The sequence below is a fragment of the Ambystoma mexicanum genome, chromosome 4p, assembly GCF_040938575.1.
Source record: "Ambystoma mexicanum isolate Mex_15411 chromosome 4p, UKY_AmexF1_1, whole genome shotgun sequence".
In the NCBI taxonomy this organism is placed as follows: Eukaryota; Metazoa; Chordata; class Amphibia; order Caudata; family Ambystomatidae; genus Ambystoma; species Ambystoma mexicanum.
In genome coordinates this window covers 973,707,895-973,723,606 of record NC_090927.1, presented here as the reverse complement: position 1 = coordinate 973,723,606, position 15,712 = coordinate 973,707,895, and the positions used below count along the sequence as shown (strand labels likewise).

General features: G+C 48.4%; 1 protein-coding gene across 2 annotated transcripts in view; it reads left to right on the top strand.

Moving 5' to 3' along the window:
• ARMC2 (armadillo repeat containing 2) overlaps window positions 1-15,712 on the top strand; it is a 948,787-nt gene that overhangs the window by 55,604 nt on the left and 877,471 nt on the right. The window contains exon 2 of one of the 2 annotated variants that reach the window (XM_069606546.1): window positions 12,343-12,393. The exons of the other annotated variant lie outside the window; for it this stretch is intronic. The gene's annotated coding sequence lies outside the window, so the exon portion shown is untranslated. The remainder of the gene's footprint in view (window positions 1-12,342; window positions 12,394-15,712) is intronic. 2 annotated transcript variants of the gene reach the window in all.

Sequence of the window (15,712 nt, the reverse complement as noted above, 5' to 3'; positions counted from 1 at the left end):
GGTAAGTCCTTTCGCTTCTATTCCGCATTCGGAAGAGGCAGATGACAGCTGGTTGAAAGGGGTCAGAAAAGATTCACCCAAGGTGGATGGGTTAAAAATACAAAAGCCGCAGCAGCAGCAGGTGCCTCTTTACCCTCGGCATCTGCATCAGCTGCCTCCAAACCGCTCAGAGGACTCTCCTCACAAGACACCAGTAGGGGGCAGGTTAACTCAACATCTGACAGAATGGCAGGCTATTATGTCAGATGCTTGGGCATTGGAGACAGTTGCCCAAGGTTACTGCCTGCCTTTTCTACGCATCCCTCAGAGTCATCCACCGGGGAACAGCTCACTGAAAGTTCCAGATTCGCTCCTCTTGCAGGAAATTGTAGACCTGCTAGAGAAAGGTGCCATAGAACTGGTACCTGTAGCCGAGAGGAACAAGGGCTGGTACCCCCCCCTACTTTCTCATACAGAAGAAAGACGGAGGACTGAGACCTATCTTGGACTTACGAGAATTAAACAAGTTCCTCAGGAAGGACAAGTTCAGGATGGTAACTCTCAGATGCTTCAGGCCCTCCAGCTCCAGGACTGGCTGGTATATCTGGACCTCCAGGATGCTTATTTCCATGTGCCAATCCATCTGAAACACAGGAAATACCTGAGGTTCGTAATTGGCGGCTCTCATTATCAATTTCGAGTTCTGCCATTTGGGCTGACCTTCGCCCCGAGGGTCTTCACCAAGTTAATGTCGATAGTAGCTGCAAGTCTAAGGAAGGGAGGGATTCATGTCTACCCCTACCTGGACGATTGGCTGATCAGGGCTGTATCTTCGGAACAAGCTCAGATCCAGCTAGATTATGTCTGCCACTTCCTTCACAAACTGGGCTTCTCCCTCAATTTAAAGAAGTCACAGATGATACCATCACAGAGACTCCAGTTCATCGGAGCGGTCCTGGACACTTCTCTGGGAAAAGCCTCGCCACCAGAGGTGAGGGCTCAAGATATTCTGCAGATTGTCATCAAGTTTCAAAATGCCCAACATCTCCCAGCCTTCGACTTTTTGAGGTTGCTAGGCCTCATGGCATCCTGCATCTTCCTTGTGCCAGAGGCTCGCCTGAGAATGAGATCTCTCCATTGGGCACTAAGAACCCAGTAGTCGCAGTTCTCAGGAAAAATGACAGATCTCCTTCGGATTCCGGACAAGGTAGCCCGAGACTTTCAATGTTGGGTTTATCGAGAGAACATTTTGACAGGAGAACTGTTTTGGCAACCATGGCAGGAGATAACAGTAGTCACGGACGCCTCACTCACGGGGTGGGGAGCCCATGCCAACGACTTGACCATCAGCGGTCTTTGGTCTCCATCGGAGTCCAGACTACACATCAACCTATTGGAGCTGAGAGCGATCAGACTAGCGCTGAAAGCTTTCCTGCAATCAGTACAGGGAAAACATTTCCTGATAATGACGGACAACACAGTGGCCATGCACTACCTCAACAAAAGAGGCAATGCAGCTCTGGTTTTGAGCAATTCAAGAAGGAATCTATCAGCAAATCACCTAGCCGGAGAGAAGAACTTGACGGCGGACGCTCTGAGCAGGCGGGGCACAGTCTCCCACGAGAGGGAACTAGCTCAGGAAGTCCTTCAGGAGATCTTCGCCCTTTAGGGAACCCCATCTGTTCGCCACCAGTACCAACAGGAAGTGTGATCTGTTTTGTTCAAGGGAATTTCCCCCGAGAGGAGCTCTAGGGGAGGCGTTCGTAGTGGACTGGGAGTTTCCACTCCTGTATGCGTTTCCACCAGTCCCTGTCATTCCTCAAATGATCAGGAGGTTGAGAAGATTCCGGAGGACCATGATCCTAATTGCCCCAGACTGGGCCAGGAGAACGTGGTACCCGGACCTTCTGGACATGTCCATCTGCCCTCCAATTCGCCTTCCACTCAAGGGGAATCTTCTCTCACAGAAGGGAGGTCAGGTTCTCCATCCAGACATCAGAACCCTCAACCTTCATGCTTGGCTTCTGAAAGGTTGAGATACAAGGATTGGGACCTCCCTGATGACGTCATGGAGGTGTTGCTTTCGGCCAGAAGACCAGCAACAAAGTGTTTATGCCACTGCCGTTGGAACACATTTTGAAGCTGGTGTAGAGAAGAGAATATCAACCCCTTTTCATGTGGTACACCAACGGTGTTATCCTTTCTACTCTATTTGGCAAATTCAGGCCTTCAAGTTGGCCCTATCAAGGGCTATCTCGCAGCGCAATCGATCTTCAAGCGCACTGCAGAGGAGCCATAGTATTTCAAATTACCCTTAGTAATACAATTTCTAAAGGGATTAACTAATGTCTATCCTCCAAGACCATTCCAAGTTCCCTTATGGGACTTAAATACACTGTCATATTAGTGGCACTAACATCTTCTTGAAGGGTGAGCGAATTACAAGCTGTATCTTGTAAACCCCTTCATACAATTTTTTATAAAGACAAAGTTGTCCTACAGGTGAAGCCTAATTTCCTCCCAAAGGTGGTTTCTGAATTCCACATCACTTAGAAAATTACCTTACCTTCATTCTATCCTCCTCCCCATCCAGGGAAAGAGGAAGAAAGGCTACAGAGGCTGGACCCAAGGCGGGCTTTAAGCTTTTACATCAGCAGACTTGCTAGGATTAGGCAGGCAGACCAACTGTTCGTAGGTTACTCGGGGCACAAATTGGAACTACCGATAACAAAACGGACCATTTCCAGATGGATTATTTTGGCCATTCTGGAATGTTACAAACTAGCAGGGAAAGAGCCTCCTCAAAATCTTAGGGCTCATTCAACCAGGGGTATCGCAGCCTCTTCGGCTCTCCAAAGAGGGGTTCCGGTTCGAAACATATGTGCGGCTGCCACATGGTCGTCCGCACATACCTTCACAAGATTTTACAACCTGGATTCCTCCTCTAGTCAAGAGACTAGGTTTGGCAAAGCCGTATTACATTCTGTTCATTCCTAAAGGGAAACATGGCGTTTTTACTCCCACCTCCAATTACACACCACTGGTATGGGAGTCTATCAATGATAAGGAATACGTCGGAGGACACAATCCCTTCGAAGAACAAGTTACTTCTTACCTGGTAACGTTCTTTCGATGGGATGTTCCTCCAAAGTATTCCTTATCGCCCCTCCCATCCATCCCCGCAGTAATACTTCCCTTGTGGTTGCAGCTTACGCTCCTTCAAGGTCAATAACCAATTCATAAAGGACTTATCTTATGCTACAAAACGGAACTGAGCAACGGACGCTGCGCGTGGCTATTTATGGGCATGGTGACGTCGGCGCCGATACGGTGGCTGTCGAGGGACACCAACTCGACGGACGTCGATGCGCAGCGCCCTCTACTGGGAAAATGTTTTCTCCGAGGCCAGCAAGCTGGAGACAAATTATCAAAGATGAGGAATATGTCGGAGGAACATCCCATTGAAAGAACGTTACCAGGTAAGAAGTCATTATTCAAAATGAGTTTTAACAATGTAATAACAAATACCTTGTTTGCTTGAATCTCATTACATTGTTGTAATAGCCACTCTACAGCTTCTGTTCCCTCTGGAATGGGGAATTCAAGTATATAGACTGACTACATCCATTGTAAATAATATATCCTGACCAGAGCCAAACGCTGTGATACTAGAAGGGAAGCTCCCATTCTAATGGGATCTGGAGAAACAAGCAAACCCAAGAAATTGTTCCCATCAGGAATTAATATAAAGATGAGATAAAAAAGAATTGCCATATTCAAATGCATAGTGGAAATGAATCTGATTATTTAAGTGTTCGGGCACTTGGCATAATACAGGAAATAACTGTGACAGGAAAATAACTGTAATCAGAAACCATGAATGATTGTTAAAGCAAGACAACATAACGAGAATTGTGTAAATTGGGCATGATACCGGACCAAAAGGAACCAAAACATGGACCATGCAGTCCAAAACCTAAATTGATCTCTTTATAGCATAAGTACATGGTAACCACAATGTCAATGCAAATTCAATTATTAAGCATAGTTGTATATTAGATGCAGATTAATTATTAAACCTAAATGTACGGATACAAAACAATTGTAGTACATAAACATCTTTTATGTTCATAAATGTCAAGGGTCAACGCCAATAAAAGAACATCACAATGGCGTTTTGACGGAATAAGGAAATGAAGACCGCCTTCCTCAGGACCATAGACCATTGTGGACCCTGTAGATAAAAGCATAAACTTAAGAACTCAAATGACAGAATCATGAGAATTCAAATCTACCCAAGTGCAAGTAAACACAACAAAAGTGAAAACCAATCACCAGTGAGGCGAGAGTCCCACACTGCATGCAACACTCTGCCTAACCTCATGCCACGCCAACCAGTGGGACTGCAAGTAAATTTACAGCACAAACCTTGGACAAAGATACAGTTGCTGACCAAGGATGTATGGGAGGGAACCAGCCATTGGATTAACGCTTCAAAGCACAGAGAGTATCATGGCTAGAATAGTGAGAGGATGGAGGAGGAAATACGTGAGCCTAACCCTTCAGTCCAGAAGTCAGAGTGATAAGGTGAGGTGGAGGGATAAGCTTACCCACCAGTCAGCATCCGACTTCCACATTCGTCAGGGAGCCATGTAGGGATGCAGCCAAGGTCAACAAATGACTAGCAGAGGGAAAATTGCCTCCATGTAACAAGCAGCCGGTATATCCTGCTGGTAAGGAAAAGCTGAATGAAATGGAAATAATGGGGACGGGTAAGCACTACTATTAGTGTGATTGTCTGCCTAGAGGCACAAGGAATGTCACGTATGCCCATGAAAATGGGCTAGTCGGCAGCATGACCGCTGCTAATGGCTGAGGGTCAAACAGCGAGTCGTTAACACTGACTCACCCAGAACAGCTTCCTTCTGATCACTGTGTTGAACACCGTGCGCAGTACCTCAAACTCGCTTGACAGCTGGGTTTCAAAACAGGAAATGGGCTGAAGGCCATAGAGAATAAAAAGGCTGCTAGAGTGGGCCCATAGCGAAAACTAAATGAAAAGTGAAGACAAACTAATGACTATCCTGTCCAAAGCCTGGAAAATAACCTGGGGTGTGGTGGCACTGTGTTGTGATGGAGCCTGAATAATTACAGAGCCTGCATTGAAATAGAAAGGCAATAAAAAGGGAGCTCAGAATGCTATTAAAATATGTAATATTGGAGATAATGGATGTAGATGCAATCTGAACAGAAAAAGAATTACTAAGAGGGCATGATCTCATTGAGGCAATGTACTATTGTGTTAAGCATTTGAAACCATCTGGCATCTTTAATGAAGAGTAGTGTATGTGGGTTAGAGGCATGACCATGTGAAGGACCCACCATGAGATCTCATGGGCCGAGTGACCCTATTCCATATAGTGGCCGACCATGTGGGCAGGGCCATTGCGGCACCTAATGCATGACCGATGTTCGATAATTCTGGTATGGATAGGTCTTGAAGTTTGTCCAAGCGGAGGCTGCATGGGCATTGTATGCAGTAAACTGCCCATGATGTCTTACAATTGGTTTGACTAAGTTCCCACTTTCTGCTGGCAATATCAAATGACTTGATTTTATTGCAAAATGTGCAGATCGAGCATATGCCACACAGGAAGTGTTGTTACCCTTTTTAGCAAATTAAAGAACTGGCCTGTATCTTTGATATAAATTGAACTTTGTTGTATAAGCAGTTGTACAATTTTATGAACCTATTGTGATTAAGGTTTGAGAAGACTGTCCATAGCGGTAATTATCTGAGGTCCTGGTGGTTTTTCAAGGTTCTTGTGAATGTTTGATAGTGTGTAAAAATAAATAAATAAATAAATAAATGGGGGGCGTGGCTTGATGGCTACGTGAGAGGACGTTCCTTGGAGGAGCTCCCGATGATCCGATCTTGATCCTGGGAAGAAGTGATGGTTTTCGGCGGACTTTCGAGCCCAGGGTGCATCCAAGGGTGCATGAAAGTGGGGGGCACATGGTGAGTGCCCCCACCAGCGAGACTGCATATCCACAGAACTAGACTTCGAAGAAGGTGGCTGTCGCGAAGTGGAAGGGCAGCACCCAAGATGGCCGTCTGTGGACAAAGGGCCATAAATGGTCCGTGGAGCTGAGGAAGACAAAGTTGGCCGGAGCGTGGGCGAGCCCAACCAGATAGACGCGTCGCATGCGCCTCTGGCTGGAGGCAAGAACATACGTGCAAGCCCCCACTGAGGAGGCCCTGGGTCGTGGCGGGCCAGCAGAGTGAACCCGAGTTCAGCGGAATCTTGCTGTGAAGGGGGCGGCATGCGGGCCCAACCGACGCAGCAGGATGTCCTCCAAGGTGGTGCGACCCCCGGATCAAACAGCCCACGATGGAGGCCTACGCTAGGTCACCCTCGGGCGCGGAAGGGGGCAAGAGCAAAGAAGCCCCCGTGGCGGCAACAGACTCACCGGGTACTATCCAGGAGGTGCTGGCAGCAATTGCCGACTTGAAGGTGGCTTGGGAGACTAAGTTAGGTCTGCCCATGAAAGAGCTGCAGGAGGGCCTAGACCTTAAGATCGGAGCGGTCTGAGAAGAGGTGAACCTGTTGCGCCAGGACGTGCGAACGATCGCAGATCACACTGGGGAACCGGAGAAGGAGTTGGCCCTGACCACGGAGGCGTGCAATGCACACGCTAAGGAGCTCCATGCCCTCGTGCAACGAGTGGGCAATTTGGAGGACAGAGCAGAGCAGGGCGAGGGGCGCGCCAGGCGCAACAACATTCGCATAGTGGGAGTTCCGGAGGGAATGGAAGGATCGAACCCCACGGATTACGTTGAAACCATGCTCTTGCGGGATATTACAGGCGGGGAGCTGACCCAGGGGTTCGCAGTCGAAAGGGCACATAGGGCCCTGACCAGGAGACCGGCCCCAGGAGCCCCCCACGGCCGTTGATCGCAAAGATCTTGAACTATCGTGACCGTGAAAAGATTCTCGAATTTTTCTGGAAAGGAGGTACGATAGAAAGGGGGTCAGCGAAAAAAACGGCGTATCCGGATTATACGCTGCTCGTACAGCGGAGTCGAATGAACTTTGGAACGGTGAAAAGGAGGCTTAGAGAAGCAGGCCACCGCTACCTGTTGCTCTACCCCGCCAGGTTAAAGGTGTTTCATAGGAACAGATCCCTCTTCTTTGAGACGCCGACCGAAGCGATGGAGTGGTTGGATATGCAAGGTCGACCTCAGGAATCGGATGCCCAGACAGAAGCGGCTGGAGATAAGTAGCACGCTGCAGCGGCACCTGTGAGGCCATAGTTATGGCATTGGGACTGGAATATAGTACGATATTGTGCTTGTGGGGAGGAAGTCATGGTATCTGCCGGCGGGTCCCGTTGAATGCACTTCTCCTAAATAGACGACTGGGAGCTCCTGGGGAGCACCCTCTGCACCCAATAGTAGTACACTTAGTTAGGTCACTGTTAGATTGGTGACACCCCGCGGGGTCCTCGTCCTCGGTCACGAGACGTGTCCAGAAGTGGGTAGGCCTGAGATCCAGGGATGGAGCTGGGCTATTGTTGGGGGTTGGCGGGGATGGGGGGGGGGGGGAGTTGTGTGCAGTGGTGTGAAGTTGGGGAAGGGGGGAGGGGCGTATTGTTAGTGAATAGAAGGGAGAGAGCCAGGGAACGACCCAACATGGGGAGCATTATGGGACGGGATGGGATGGAGATAGTCCGCCGAATGGCATCGGGTAATCTCAGAATTGTGACCTGGAATGTCGTGGGGGCGGCGTACTCGGCGTATGCTAGAGGGGTCATTACTTGGGTGGCGCCTCATGTGCCGTTTCGGATGCTTGATTCTACGGTGGACCCGGAGGGTAGAATGGTGGTGGTAGTAACGGGTCTCCTGGAAAACAGAGAAGTGCACATCATAAATATGTACGCCCCCAATAACGACACAGCGGCTTACTTTAGGACCCTCTACGGTAAACTTGGCCCCCTGGCAGGGGGTACGGTAGTGTGGGGGGGACTTTAACTGTACCGTGGATCCCAGAATGGACAGGTCCAAGGACAGGGCAGGGAAAACGGCACCGGCGGCTAAAGCGCTGGGTACCTTACTGAAAGACCTAGGCCTAGAGGATGCGTGGAGAAGGCTGCATCCCACGGATAGGCAGTATTCACACTATGCAGCGCCGCATGATTTGTACACAAGGTTAGACTACATGTTTGTAACAGCCGAGATAGTGAGAGACATAGAAGGAGCGGAATACAAGGCCCGAGTACTTTCTGACCACTCGTCCTTGTTGGTAGACTGGAGACACAAGCCCCCAAGACCGCAGATCCCTACATGGAGACTCAGGACTGAGGCTCTGCAGGACGAGGGGTTTCGGGAGGGCCTGAGGGAAGCCATTGAAGAATACTTTGATATAAATACGGGAAGTGTAAGCTCTGTGGGCACACTGTGGGAAGCGTTTAAGGTGGTGGTGCGCGGGGTAGCCATTTCCCAAGCTAAGGGGCTACAGGGGGGTGTGGAAAGGGAACTCCAGGAGGCGGAAAGGGAGTTAGAGGATCTCACGCGTTGCGAGAGCACCGCTCATGATAACAGAACCAAAGTAAAGGAGCTACAGTTGTCCTGCAGCCCACTCTGGGATAGACTATGCAGACTCAATTACAGGAAATACACGGAGAGGCTACACCCAGGGGGCGACAAGCCGGGCAGACTGCTGGCCTGGCTGTATAAGAGTGAGACCCCCGCTCGGTGATTAGTGAGATTAAGGATGAGAAAGGTTGCATATGCAACTCCCAGAAAGAGGTAAATGAGGAATTCCTTAAGTTTTACAGATACTTGTATGAGGACACAGGGGAGGATATGTGTCAAGACATACTGGACACATTGGAGGACATAGAGCTGCCCACCTTGGATGATCTAGAACGCACCGAGCTAGACGCACCCGTCACCTCGGAGGAGCTGGAGGTAGTGATTCAGAACTTGCCCACTTGCAAGGCGCCTGGTTCAGATGGGCTGCCCAGCGAGTTCTACAAAACATACAAGCAGGAGTTGCTCCAGCCACTGCTTGCCACTTTCAACGAGGCCTATGAGCAGGGGGAACTCCCATTGTCCCTCCGCGAGGCTGTAATCATCCCACTCTTGAAACCAGGCAAGCCGGCACTGGAGTGGGGGGTCTTACAGACCGTTGTCCATGCTTAACCAGGACAGCAAAATACTCACGGCGGTGCTGGCTAATAGACTGAAGAAGGTGATTAAGAAACTGATGCACGCAGATCAGACGGGATATGTTCCAGGCAGGAACATCATCGATAACCACAGGAGGCTACACCATGTCATAGACCTAACTGAGGAAGACACGGGAGAGTTGGCTATAGTGTCGTTAGACGCGGTCAAGGCCTTCGACTCGGTACGATGGCCCTGGATGAAAGCGGTCCTGAAGGGGTACGGAATGAGACCTGGATACCTCAGATGGGTCCAGTTGTTTTATAGCACCCCGATGGCGAGAGTCAAAACAGGGTCCACAGTCTCAGATTCTTGGCAGGTTTGCAGGGGGACCAGACAGGGATGCCCCTGGTCACCCATGCTATATATACTAGCATTAGAGCCGCTGGCAATATGCCTGCAACAACAATATGGGGAGGTGGGCATAAGCACTGTCAGTGGAGAGCATCTGATATCATTATATGCGGATGATATGCTCCTTTATTTGCGTTATCCAGAAGAAAACCTGCAGTACGTGCTAGAGGTAATAGAATGGTACGCCATCCTCTCGGGCATATCGGTGAACCCTGGAAAGTCTAGCCTGTTCCCCTTGGGCAGATATAGGAATGTCCCGGTACAGAGGCTGCCTGTCCTGCCAATACCATGGCAGCCCATGACATTTAGGTATTTAGGAATAAATATTTACCACAGGGTCGAGGCAGAACACAAGCATAACACGGAAAAGGCGATAGAGGGGATCAAGAACAGCATGGTATTCTGGTCTAGATTGCCCCTGACCATGATGGGGAGGGTGGCCTTGCTCAAGATGGTGGTCCTGCCTAGACTACTACACTTTTTTGTAAACGTCCCGTTTTTGATACCTAGGAGCCTATTTGCGAAACTTCATAGCGTGTGTAGGGGTTTCGTGTGGGGCAGCTCTAGGAATAGGGTTGCTCTGTGGAAGCTTCAGAACCCATGTGACAGGGGGGGATAGGCCTGCCTAATTTTGAACTCTATTACCTGGCGGGGCAGCTGCAGTACGTGGCCAGGTGGCTTTCAGCTGAAGACTCGGCGGAAGCTAGGCTTCTGCGTGGAGATACAGCCCCATACTTTCTGATGGAAGTGGTGTGGTTGTGCAGAGACAAACTGGTGAGCAAGGGGCGGCTACTGAGGCTAGGCTGGGAGATCTGGCACAGGACATGGAAGATTGGGGGGGACTCAGAGCCGTACTCTCAGCAGGCCCCGTTGGCGGCGCAGTGCGGGAGCGACTCTCAACTACTTGAATCGGTCTGTAGATACTGGGAACAGGTAGGCCTTGCCACCCTCGGGGACATATGGCAGGAAAGGGAGGCAGTGGACTTTCAGAGGTTGCAGGAAGAGACGGGGGTACATGGTGGCCAATATATAACCTACACTAGGCTAGCAGGAGACCCTGACGGCTCCCTGGAAACCATGTATGATGTATCGGAGGGCGGGCACGAAATATCGAGGATATACGAGCTCTTGCGAGTAAGGGCAGGGAAGGAGTTGCTCCAATTGAGACAAGATTGGGAGGAGGAGGTGGGGGGACCCATGACGGACAGGCAATGGGAACGGGCTCAGAGGTACCACAAAAAGGTGTCCCGAAACGCGAGATTCCAACAGCTTCAATTGTATGTTACCCACAGGGCTTATTTAACCCCCGGGAAGATTGCAAAGTTTGGGGGACCAGCTACGCAGCAATGCCCCAGGTGTGGGGAGGTGAATGCGGGACTGCTACACATGTTTTGGGCTTGCCCGGAGGTGCACAGATTTTGGGACGAGGTCAAGACGAAACTGGCTGGTGGGGGGGTGGTGCTGGATGTGGAATCGGCCTGGTCATGCATGCTTGGGCTTTTTCCTAGACCCCGGCATTCAAAACACATAAGCAAGATGAAGGACCTTGCTTATGTTTTGGCCAAACGTAGGATAGCCATGGACTGGAAGGCGGCCCATAGACCTAGGGTGGAGCTATGGTGGACGGACCTCTTGAGGTGGGCGGAAGCTGAATCTGTAGTCTGGTTTGAAGCATTCACCAGGGGGGGCGAGGAGGAAGTAGGGCCCTTGCTGGCCTGGCGGCAATTGGTGGCCTCTATGGCAAACCCTCACCAGGGTAACAACGGAACAGAGGACCCGGAGGATGACTGCCTAAGTACTGTGCTGCCCAATGATGCTCCCGTAAACGACATGCGAGAACCGGCTCTAGTTTAAGGGGGGGGGGGGGGGAGTTGGGGAGTTCTAATGAAAATGTGCTGGACTATGATGCTTTCTATGGTTTAAAACAGTTGTAGTGTGTCTGTTTGATTTCAAAATAAAATAAAAATATTCAAAAAATAAATAAATAATAGGCATAATGGGATGTTCCTTCATTAAAAAAAAACTAGTTTTATTCTAGGTCGATGGCTTGATCTAAAGTTTCTTTAATTAAAACGTTCACGTTCTCAGTCGGATGAAAATCAATTCTCATGCATGTTTTATCATCATTGAAATGTTTCCATGCTCCTTCCAGATAGTCGCTTGTATTCATTATTACAAGTGGCTCCCCCTTTCCTTGCAGGTTTGATAATTAGATGACGATTGCTAATTAAATAACTCATTCCAAATTGCAAAGCCTTTTTCAAATAACTTTTTCTTGGAAACTTAATTTGTCTCAAATCTTTAAGGGCAGCTTTCTGAAACCATTTTAATGCTGCATTTTGTAATTTAAGGTTGAATCTACTCTTTTGAAAACATTCTTTATATTCCAAATCTTCTTTTTCAACAAGATCATCTTGACTCAATGTCTCAAAAAAAAGCTTTTAATTTCATTTTACGAAAAAGTCTAAAGAAATTGATTTCTTCGTTAAATAAATTACTGTTCTATACCGGTAAGTATGATAATTCCTTTTGAAGTAAGGCAATTTGATTGCTGATCAAATGTACATTTGACATTACGAAATATGTCTATGACTGATTAGCAATGTGTCTCTCCTTGTGGCAATATGGGGCAGCCTTTTCTCTGTGCCAGCTTGCAATGCTTGTTTCTGCCCATTTGATGTGCCAGTCTGACTCTGCCTTTTCTTTTTGCCAATAGGCACTGCTTGTTGACCTGCTTATTTTTTTATCGTTAACATCTGTGTTTTACGCTTCACCAACAGGATAAACCGGTGTATAAAAGGTCACTGACAGACACGTTTCAACAATAAAAGATAATCCCCACAAATCCACCCACTGAAATAACTCAAGTAATTCCATATCTGAAGCTTTGGAAAGGTAACGGAAGCTCATGGTCCAAGGAGGAAGAAAATGAAAGGGTTTGGGGAAAGGCAAAGGGAAACAAATTTGAAGATGGGGAGTTCAGATGGACCAAAGAGAAGTGGGTAAATGACCACAGAAGGGTACACCCATAACACTGCCACAATTGAGCTAAAGAAAACCTAACCCCATACCAGCCAAAAAAGTTAAAATCACCACCGCCCACATGCTTTACAAAACTGTAGTTGAGAAGAACCACTCTACCACCAGCTAGCCTGTGCAGGCAGAAGCAGTGACAATCTGTGGATCGCTATGCGACTAATCCTTGAAATGTGGATACTTTGGAGGATTGATATGTTTGTGTTCTATTGCAAGGTTAGAAATTACATCTGAAAAGTTTTCTGCAAGATTGGGTTGTATGAAGAGAGGTTGGCTTGATGATTGAGTGCGAGATGGATCAGGAGTCCTTCACAGTCTGAAGTCTGTGCAATGAGAAGGCTAGATTTTTAAGGTGTTCTTTGTGCACCATGGGAATACCTCTTCATCTCTTGCCAGTCCAGTTACCTTGGATGCATTTAAAGTTTATTGGCATGGATTTGTGGGCTATTTAGTTGTTTGATGACCATGTTTCAGTTTTGAAGAACATGTCGGATCCCCCTTTTCTAAGAGTTTCCTGAATTTCCATTCAGTGGTCAGCGATGGAGCGGGTGTACTGTATGTTGTCTTCTGCCTCTGGGACCTGTGTTAGTGTTCTTGGCTACTTTGTCTATCAGGGTTTGTTTTGTTTGTCATGTGTTTGGTTGGTTGTGGCGGCAGACAGCTGCACTAAGGCTATTGCTTCCTTGATAAATAGGTTTGTTAGATTGCAAGTTGGGTCATTTATGCCATCGGTTTTCTGATAGATAGCAGTCGCTAGTCAGTCTTTAATGAAAGGCATGTGTTTGTCAAGGGTTCTTATTTAGGCAATGCCATCTCCACGCTTCTGAAATTGGTGTTCCAAGGCTGGTATCATGTGTGGATTGCATTCCGGGTTGGCTGTGCAGGGTTTGGTTGGTTCTGTTGCTTCTGCTCATGTTGTCTCGCTGCTGTCTAGGTCTTTCTGCTCATGTTGTCTCGCTGCTGTCTAGGTCTTTATTTCCCATAAATATTATAAGAGGGGATCATTTTACTATTCTGTTTCCAGTCCTAGAATTTTGAGTAAAGTATACGGGAGCCACTGAGGTGGGCACCATGAAGTCCCCCAGAGTAACAATTGAAAGAACACACTAAAAAGAAGTGCATCTGTCTTTGCATGCTTTTACACATTATCCACCTTATGTTATTATGTAAATATTTAAGTGCAACTGCTGCTAAAATATATGGCCTCCTGGCACTGAAAAGCCCTGTGAATATGGACATTACAGAATATAGACCCACAGTTTTATTGTATTGTTAGGTGACAAGTTAGTTCTTAATACATTTCTCAGACATCTACCTGATCTTAAATGGGTAATTGTTTCACATGCATGTTGCCACAGTAGAAAAGCCATGTTCTGTAGCGTTTTTCCCCCTTAAATCTAAGGATCTGGAGAGGTCCTGCAGATGTGGATTGTAGGTGGCATTTAGGGTAGTGCTGGTAAACAGTTGACCAAGCCCATAATATACATTGCATGCCATGCATAACGATTTTAACCATAACAGGCTGACATTTAACCATAACCAGGCTGACACTGGCAATCCGTCGAGGGTTTGAGTGCCTGGGGAGATATGCCCTTTCAAAAGAAATAAGTAGGCTGCTGCATTTTAAAAACAAAGAGGTGATGGCTGGAAGGTTTAGACTGAATCTTAACCACTGGCATTGCTCAGGGCAACCCTCCAGACCATCGTTCTTCGCCTGCCAAGCCATTACAGAAAGTTAAAGACCATATGCAAATCAGGCTTGGCCCCACCCCAAAAGGGGAAGTCCAGCCCGAACTGCTAGGTCACATCCCTTCTGCACGAGACCACAAGCATCCCCAAACATGTTTCACCCTTGTTGGGGCTTATCCGTGAGGAGTAGCTTGGGTCTCTAGGCCCAGCAGGCACGGGACCCACGTCTGGGCATACCCGTCCCACTCGGGGTGACAAAGCAAAAACAAAGAGGTGATGGTTTCTCCTTGTGAGAGAGGGTATGCCCAGACGTGGGTCCCTTGCTCGCTGCGCCACAGGGAACCAGGCTGCACCTCACTGAGGAGGTCCAACAAGGCCGAAACATGTCTGGGGTTGCTTGGTTTTCTGTGCAGAGGGGACCTGGCTTAGCAGTTCGGGCTGGGCTGCTACCTTCGGTGGCAGCAGCTGCTGACTGATTTGCACATGGCTGGTCCCCTTTTGCAATGGCGCAGACGGGCTAAAAAACGGTGGTGTGGAAGGTTGGCCCAGAGCAATTGCCAGTGGTTTAGATTCATTCGAAACCTTCCACCCACCACTTTTGTGGTCAGGCTGCTGCATTTTGTAATCTTTAGAGATGGTTATTTAGGAGATATTGATATTGATATTTTATTTCTATTGCGCTCGTACACAAGTGTTTCAGAGCGTGAAAAAGCAAGGGAGGGGAACAGGGGAGAACAAAACAACAATCTTACTAGGCCCAGTGACATTAAGAACACGCAAGTGCATGGGAGAAGGGGAGGGAAAAGGTGCATGGAAGGGGGGAGAAGTGGAAAGCGCAGAGCAACGGAGAAACAGAGAAATAATAATAATAAAATAATAAAGGCAACAATCAGTGGTAGTGCAGCCAGCAAGTGTCAAGAGCTGGGTTTAAAGCAGCAGGCAGGATAGGTCTGATAAGTGCAGGAAGAAAAAGGGGGGGTGGGATGGGTACAGATACAGACCCCAGTGCAAGGGGTGGCCCGGAGGCAGTGCGGGAGGGTGGCAAGATGAGCAGGTACCTGGGCCCGGAGGACAGAGGGTGGCCAGGTACACAGCACCAAAAGAGAACAGATCAGCAGGGGAGAGGGGGAGCGAAGGCAGAAGCAAAGAGGAAGGTCTTGAGGTGCTTCCGGAACCAGAGATGGTTCTCCTCAAGTTTTAGAGTGGCAGGGAGGCTGTTCCAGAGGGAGACCCCAGCTGAAGACAGAGATCTACCCCCAGCTCATTTCTTTGAAAAACGATTAACCCTGGGGGAGTTAGAGGTAGAAGAGTGAAGAGCCCGGAAGGGGAGGTATATTTACGGAGGGATAGCTGAAGGTATTTTGGACCCAGGCCCCAGAAAGCCTTGTGGACAATGCAGAGGGTTTTGAATTTAATCCTTGCATC